Source organism: Schistocerca americana, chromosome 4 (assembly GCF_021461395.2).
Source record: "Schistocerca americana isolate TAMUIC-IGC-003095 chromosome 4, iqSchAmer2.1, whole genome shotgun sequence".
NCBI lineage: Eukaryota > Metazoa > Arthropoda > Insecta > Orthoptera > Acrididae > Schistocerca > Schistocerca americana.
The window spans coordinates 556,846,545-556,855,944 of record NC_060122.1 but is presented as its reverse complement, the minus strand read 5'-3'; positions in this window follow the sequence as shown (position 1 = coordinate 556,855,944).

The window sequence follows — 9,400 nt, the reverse complement described above, 5'->3', positions numbered from 1 at the left end:
AATAAAGGGAAACATTCCACGTAGGAAAAATATATCTAAAAACAAAGATGATGTGACTTACCAAATGAAAGTGCTGGCAGGTCGACAGACACACAAACATACACAAACATACACACAAAATTCAAGCTTTCGCAACAAACTGTTGCCTCATCAGGAAAGAGGGAAGGAGAGGGAAAGACGAAAGGATGTGGGTTTTAAGGGAGAGGGCAAGGAGTCATTCCAATCCCGGGAGCGGAAAGACTTACCTTAGGGGGGAAAAAAAGGAAAAAAGGACGGGTATACACTCGCGCACACACACACATATCCATCCACACATAGTTTGTTGCGAAAGCTTGAATTTCATGTGTATGTTTGTGTGTCTATCGACCTGCCAGCACTTTCGTTCGGTAAGTCACATCATCTGTGTTTTTAGATATATTTTTCCCACGTGGAATGTTTCCCTCTATTATATATATATATATATATATATATATATATATATATATATATATATAGACACACACACACACACACACACACACACACACACACACACACACACGTACATGGCGTAGAATTACACCTGAAAATTTGCAAAAATACATCCAAATATGTGGGGGGAAAAAAATCACAGAAAGGATTAAATAGGGAGAACAAGATTAAATCTGAGGGAGTACGATGATAGTGAAAGGCAAAAATCCACTAAAATTGCTGTGAAGTCACAAAGAGATCAAAGAGAACATTTTTTTATTTATATATTTTACTGTGGGTTGCAGGGTGCCCTCCCTCTACCCTCCCGTCTGCACCTAGCTGCCCTACCCTCTCTCCACCTTATCCCTGCACACTCCCCTACAGCACTTCACCATCCCACACCCCTAACCTGCTATCTGCCCTTCTCCCAACCCCAGCCTCCTCCTTACCCCCTCCCAGTTGCCTCTCCCATCACGCATTGCTGCTGCTGCTGCTGCTGCTGCGCTGTTCGTAGTCTGGCTTCAGCTTCCAGAGGTTCTGTGGTTGGTTGTGTGTGTGTGTGTGTGTGTGTGTGTGTGTGTGTGTGTGTGTGTTTGAACAAAGGTCTTGTTGGCCAAAGGCTTATTTTATGACAGTCTTTTTGTTGTGCCTATCTGTGACTCAGCATCTCCACTATACGGTGAGTAGCAACCATCCTTTTCATAATATTGTTACATTCCATCCTGGATTTTCCAAGTGTGTTTCTGTAACTTTAGTTGTGAACAGGACTTCGTGAGGTGGTGTTGAAACAAGTTTGAGCTTGCTGGGGTTTGGAAACCCCAACTTACCACTATCATCCCAGAAGAAGAAAAGTCAAGGTATCTATTTCATTGCATTTTGGATGTTGTTATTGTTGTGGTCTTCAGTCCTGAGACTGGTTTGATGCAGCTCTCCATGCTACCCTACCCTGTGCAAGTTTCTTCATCTCTCAGTACCTACTGCAACCTACATCCCTCTGAATCTGCTTAGTGTATTCATCTCTTGGTCTCCCTCTACGATTTTTACCCTCCACACTGCCCTCCAATGCTAAATTTGTGATCCCTTGGTGCCTCAGAACTTGTCCTAGCAACCGGTCCCTTCTTCTCATCAAGTTGTGCCACAAACTCCTCTTCTCCCCAATTCTATTCAATACCTCCTTATTAGTTATGTGATCTACCCATCTAATCTTCAGCATTCTTCTGTAGCACCACATTTCAAAAGCTTCTATTCTCTTCCTGTCCAAACTATTTATCGTCCATGTTTCACTTCCATACATGGCTACACTCCATATGAATACTTTCAAAAATGACTTCCTGACACTTAAATCTATACTCGATGTTAACAAATTTCTCTTCTTCAGAAACGCTTTCCTTGCCATTGCCATTTTGGATATGATACAATATTTTACTGTGTAACTAATAGTAGCAAATACTGCTGTGGATGGATCCTTACAGGATCCTAAGGGACCAATTACGAGCATTGATTGATGACTTACTTGATCAGGGAGCAATTGCATCTGATGATGAAGATGAAGAAGATGCTGTTATTGTCAGTGATCGCAACACATCATCAGAGCACGAAGAAGTGAAACAATGAAGACGTAGTCAGTGATAGTTATTATCTGGGAAAAGATGGAACGACAAAATGGAGAAAATAATTTTCACAACCTACTGTTAGAATGCCTGTTTTGCTAAGTAGATGTGTAATATTTTCTTTCAAGTTTAAGTCTATTGAATCAGCACATTAAGATATCTCAGATAACTTCAATACCCCATTATCAAAGCATTAATTACAAAAAATTCTGTACAGATATACACCAGAAAGTCCAACTTAAGAGTTGTGAAACCAGTTGTGTAGGTCTGTAATCGACTTGAATAAATACAGCTACAGTTGACTATTGAACTTTTCTTCAGTTTTACATTTTAATAGCTTTAATACCCATATTTAAACAATTGTTTACTGTATGAATTGTTGATCAATCATGTACGAACAAAGTCGCATAACATTATTACCCACCTTACAGGTGGTGCTGGTGATGCTAAACAATATTCAACACTGCTAGTGTATCTCTTTCCTTACATTACTGAAAAAATTGTTTTGTTTATACATAAGGAGACAGGTAGTAAGAGACAGAAGCATTCACGTGAACACATACTAAAACCCATAGAGAAGCGTCAAATGATGACAGTACTAGTGCTACTGTATTCAGCAGGGATAAACAAAACAAGTAGATTGATTTAGGCATCTGATGGAACTGGAAAAGACAGTTTTTTTCTTGGGCTACTATATCCTTCCAAAAATTCCAATCTCTTGCAGTGTCTTCATTTTGATGGCCAAGATAATTTAGCAGTAAGGATATAAGTACACAAATTGGTTCCCATTAGAGATGTTCTTGACCAGTTTTTAAGTAACTGCATAGAGCATTTCTCTGTCAGTGAATACATTACATTAGATAAGACATTAGAAGCATCTTGTGGGAACTGCAAACTATGATTTGAAAATCTTGACCTTAGTTGATGCCTTGCTGTATTAAATCAGGAATTTTGAAGTCTGTATAGGTCATCAGCCAGATGGATCTTTCAAAGTTAAAAAATAAAGCAGAAGACTTAGTAGAACAAATTATGCAACCCATTTTGGGTTCCAGTAGGAATGGTATGACAGATAACTGGTTCACAAGCTGCAGCCTTACCTCCAAACTTATGAAGGAACATAAACGTACAATGGTTTGTTCAATGCAGAGAGACAAGAGAGATTCTACTATTTGTCAACACATGAGGTCGAAGAGTTCACTCCAGCATTTTTGGATTTCATGAAGAGAAAACTTTGGTTTTGTATGTTCCCCAAAAGAGTACAGTGGTATTACTCAAGTCAAAAATGCACCATGATGCTACCATCAATAATTCCACAGGTGATACAGCTAAACCAGAGTTTAACATCTTCTATAGTATTGCAAAATATGGACTTGATGTTGTAGATGAACTTCTTGCTTCACGTTATACGTCAAAAAAAGGTGGGCTGTGGCCACTGATCTTGTTCTTTACTTTAAAGCAGTGGTTCCCAACAGGTGGTCCGCGGACCCCAGGAGTCCGCGAGCTATGCCAGAGGGGTCCGCAAGACACTATTAGAATAAAAAATATATTAAATATATTTCGTATGATAACAGATTTTTTTGTTTTGGCCGCTTCCTGCATGAGCAGAGCTTTAGCAAACACTAACTTCTGCGTCTAGCGTCTTCCTAGAGCCAACTGAGACTAGCACACTCTGGCGCAAAACTAGAATTAGATAGAAGCAAATAGTTCTGCTGTATGCCGTTAGACTGCGCGCGCTGCCTCTTTGCAGCTGACAACTGACAGTCACTTTACAGAGAAACTCACATTTCATACGACAATCAGCCATTGTTAATTTACTGCCAGTGCTTTCAAAGACCGTGTTGTTTACATATTCAGTATTCTGTATTAAAACATTAGTGTTTTCGCGGAAGCTACAGTTTGCATAGTTAAAAATGGACCATTGGTCAAAAAGTGGTTCGTTAAAACGAGAAAGGCCTACAGATGAAGAGGAAGAAAATGCATCTGATGTTCAAGCAAATAAGTCAGTGACTCTCGAACCGAAGTTGTCAGTGTCCATTGAACCTAAACTGTCGGCGTCCCTTGAACCTAACCCTTCCAAGATCAGTGTTAACCTTAATGGAAAAATTAGAAAATATAACTCTGATTACTTGGAAATCGGTTTTACGTTCACTGGACCTGAACAACAGCATAAACCTCAATGTGTAATTTGCTATGAAAACCTTTCGAATGAATGTATGAAACCAGCAAAACTCCGCCGCCATCTTGAAATAAAGCACCCAGAGTACAAAAGTAAGTCATTAGTTTTTTCAAAAATAAATTAGGAGAATTGAAAACATCTCGTAAAACAATTACCAAACACTGTGGTGCAAATGTAAATGAAAATGCAACCCTTGCGTCTTACGAGGTGGCTCAGCTTGTTGCTAAATGTAGGAAAAACGACACAATTGCTGAGGACCTTATACTGCCATCAATTAGCAATAATACTTTGCAAGAGAATGTTAGGTGATGCAACTGCTAAGGTAATAAGAACTGTCCCACTCTCAAATAATACTGTTCAAAGATGAATTATTGATATAGAGTTAACATCAAAGAAACATTGCTGGCTAGACTTTGCGTGAGTGACATGTACACCCCACAATTGGATGAAAGCACAGACATATCAAAAAAAGCTATAATGTTGGTTTTCGCATGATCCTTATGGGAGGACCAAGTGTTCAAAGATTTTCTTTTTTCATGCGAACTACTGCATACAACAGCAGACGATATTTTTACTGCATTAAATAATTATCTCAATGAACACAGTGTCACCTGGACAAAATGTGTAGGCTTGTCAATGGGTGGAGCAAAGTCAATGGCTGGCAAAAAAAACAGGACTTCTAGCTCACATCAAAGCAGTAGCCCCTGAGGTGAAATGGACTCACTGTACTGTTGTACCCATCGTGGAGCCTTAGTAGTCAAAAGATTGGCTGAACCTTTGCAAAAGATACTTAACAAAGTAGTTCAAATCATCAACTACATTAAAACTCGACATCTGCAATCCAGATTATTTTCTTTGTTGTGTAAAGAGACTGGCGGAGAGCATGAGCAACTTCTTATTCATACGGAAGTAAGATGGCTTTCTCGAGGTAGGATCTAGTCAAGATTTTTTGAACTTAGAGACGAGGTTCGTGTCTTCCTTCTTGACACAAAGTATGCGGATTTTCTCACTAACTTCTCTTGGCTTTGCTCAGCTGCATACTTGGCTGATGTGTTTGAACACTTGAATGTGTTAAACTTGAGTTTACAAGGAAAAAAAGGACACATGTTCAAAGTTGAGGATAAGATTAGCGCTATGGCCAAAAAGTGTCAGATCTGGGCGTCAAGGATAGAAAACGAGTCACTAACTAACTTTTCTACTTTAAAACAATTCTTGGAGTCATCAGAGGAGAGTTTGTCTGACCAGAACAAGATCAATGTAGCCGAGTATCTATGCAGCCTAGCCATCACTTTTAGAGAGTATTTCCCTGAACCTGGCCTTGACAACAGATAGATTCGAAATCCCTTCAGCTGTGAAGAAATAGACAAAATCCAAGGCCTCATTGAAGAAGAGCAAGATCAACTTGTGGATCTGTTCAGCTGTGGTACGATGATAAACATTTTCATTTGTGATAAAATTACAGACTTCTGGGCATCAGCACACAAGGACTACAAGAAACTTGGAGATAAGGCAATGAAAAAGATCCTCCCATTTGCAACCACATATCGGTGTGAGCAAGCATTTTTTTCCTTGTGTTTCATGAAAAACAAATATAGGAATCGGCTCGACATGCGGTCGGATTTCAGAGTGAAAGTTTCCAGTTTGGAACCTAATATTTCAGAAATAATTGACTCAAAGGTCAGATTGAACTCATCTTATTAAGAACTGAAAATTAAAACTAACTGTATACTGGTGGAGTACTCTGTTGTAACTGAATTTTTTCAAATAAATAATACCTTGTATTAAATTAGTGTTTTCTTATTTTTCACACGTCTACTCAATGCAATCTCAAGTGTAGTACACTTGAAAGACCAATATACTCAGTTTTAATATTTTCGTGTCATTTTCAGTTCATACTTAATTTTTATTTTTTTAAGGAGTTTGTTATACTAAACACCCAGATTTGAAGACAAAGATTTTGAGCAATAATCAAAAATTTAACAACAATGATGGCTAAATTGAAAAAGTTTTAAGCTGAATATTTTTCCAATAATGAATATGTCAATGTTTTTTCTAACAAGGGAACCTCCCCATCGCACCCCCCTCAGATTTAGTTATAAGTTGGCACAGTGGATAGGCCTTGAAAAACTGAACACAGATCAATCGAGAAAACAGGAAGAAGTTGTGTGGAAGTATGAAAAAAATAAGCAAAATATACAAACTGAATAGTCTATGCATATGATGTACAACATCAAGGACAATCTGATCTCATGAGCGCCGTGGTCCCGTGGTTAGCGTTAGCAGCTGCAGTGCGAGAGGTCCTTAGTTCAAATCTACCCTCGAGCGAAAATTTTAATTTTTTATTTTCAGACAATTATTATCTGTCCGTCCGATGCGATCACTTTTTTGGGAGTGATTATCACATCCACAAGAAAACCTAAATCGGGCAAGGTAAAAGAATCTTTTTACCCATTCGCCAAGTGTACAAGTTAGGTGAGTCGACAACATATTCTTGTCATATGACGCACATGCCGTCGCCAGTGTCGTATAGAATATATCAGACGTGTTTTCCTGTGGAGGAATCGGTTGACCTATGACCTTGCGATCAAATGTTTTCGGTTCCCATTGGAGAGGCACGTCCTTTTGTCTACTAATCGCACTGTTTTGCGGTGCGGTCGCAAAACACAGACACCAAACTTATTACAGTGAACAGAGACGTCAATGAACGAATGGACAGATCATAACTTTGCGAAAATAAAGTAGGTAAAAATTTTCACCCAACGAAAGACTTGAACCATGGATCTTTCATTCCGCAGCTGCTCACGCTAACCACGAGACCACGGCGCTCCTGAGCTCGCGCTATCCTTGATGTTGCTTATCTTGAACATGGACTACTCAGTTTGTATATTTTGCTTATTTTTTCATAGTTCCACACAACTTCATCCTGTTTTCTCGATTGATCTGTGTTCAGTTTTTTCAAGGCCTATCGAATGTGCCAACCTATAACTAAATCTGAGGGGGGTGCGATGGGGAGGTTCCCTTGTAAGTACCAAAAATAGAAAACGTATAAAAAGACTCTTAATTTGGGTTCTTTAGGTACTTGATACTGTGATATGACAAGATACCAATCACGCTCGATGAGGGTGTCCTCGAGAAAATTTTGTTGGGAACCCTTGCTCTAAAGAATGTGGCAGGTATTAATTCCCAAATAACTTATGATTCTAATACCAGAACCAAGTATATACATCAGAAGTTCTTCAAGAATTTGTCTCTAGAACTTATTAGGAGCCGAGTAAATCAGAAACAAAATGTGAATCTCCTTAGAGAACTGGTGCATGTGGCTGATGACATGCAACATAATTATTATCCCAAGAATCTCCAAACAAAGCTAGAAAAAAAAGGTGTTCATGTAAAATGTCCAAGGACAAAAGACCACAAAACAAAATATACTTGCAAGAGATGTGACAGATGTTTGTGTATGGACCATTTCATAGTAATGTTATGACTTTCTCAGTGAGGAGAAATTAGATTATGAATAATGGAAAGGTTTTTTGGCAATGTGTTTGTTATGGTACATGACTTTGTAATGCAGAGCAAGTAAATGTATATGACCTAATTTAGAGTTTTTTTCTACATTATATTGAGCTTTGTTAATTTAATGTGTTCAGTATTTCAGTACAATAGCTTTGGACACAAAACATTAGTTTCAATATTGTATGACTCGATATTTGTGACCAGTATGTGACTAATAACTAGTAAATAAAAATCCATTCATCTATATTAATAGTACACAATACTACTAACCTATACCAATAACCTGCAGTTTATTAAGCCACTAATTCAAATGCTAAAATATTTAAAATACACAAGAGAGTACGTGGGGTCTACTACTCCGCACAGACCACTGATGTAAGAATTTCATGTCACACCAGTGCTGGGTTAAGCATGTTCAGTTAATGAGAGAATGTTTCCTGGATAGGACGCTGACAGGCTTACAGAAGTATGCAAAAGTAAATCATAAAAACAAAATGTCCACAAAACATAAATAAAACTTGCCCGTGCTCACCCCACCTATCCCCCCCCCCCCCCCCACACACACACACACACTTTTTCAAAACAAAACAATTAAGACAAGATTTCGTTACACTAACTGCAATGGTCTGTATGGCAGTGCAACAGCTTTATCAGCAATTAGTTCCATTCTTGAAAGACATAAGCAGAGATTTGGAAGACACCCTTTGCTGGCAGCAACAGGCTCTTATTTGTTTCCTACATGTCCAGACATATACCCAAACTCCACCAACAACATTCCGGAAGTTGTTCAGGGATATTTTCCAAGTGTTTTGAAATAAGGACCAGCGATCTCCAGTGGTTCAGTACAGAGTACTTGCATTTTATTTTATTTCTTACCCCCGTTCACCTTCGTATACGTATTGCACTGAAAACATCTGTATGACAGTCCACATCTTGGTGGCATGCGCTCGCTGCATGTTTTGTTTGGAAACAACTGTGTTTCCTTCACTCACCCCCTGCCAACACTGATGACAAATTTACTCTTCACCCTCAAGTTTGCATTCAATACTGCTCAATTCTGTCCATGGTTTGTTTTACCTGCAGCTTCTGTTATACGTTAATAGTATCATACCACAGTAAGAAAAATTCTACTGATAAAGATCTGGACAAATGCATCTGAGTATGGATTCACTGAGTCCTATGGGAGAGATGCTCCTAAATCATAATTAGTCTCTAATGAGCAACCACAGACCACAGGTTCCAGGTACCAAAACACTAATAAAATATCCCTGACTAACTTCTGATATTTTATTGCTGACATTAAGATTCACCTAACATAAGAGTAAGATCCACAAACCAGTTTATCCTACAAGGATCTTCAAATTTTAAAAAAAGTTAATCGGAATGAGCAGTTCTGTGTGGATGGACACTGTCTGCAAAGAGAAAGTCTGGATGAATCACATCACTAAAAAGGAACACAAGCGGTTCCAGTAGCTCCTCCACATGTATCTTTTTGTATATTAACATGAATATAATAGAGGGAAACATTACACGTGGGAAAAATATATCTAAAAACAAAGATGATGAGACTTACCAAACAAAAGCGCTGGCAGGTGGATAGACACACAAACAAACACAAACATACACACAAAATTCTAGCTTTCGCAACCAA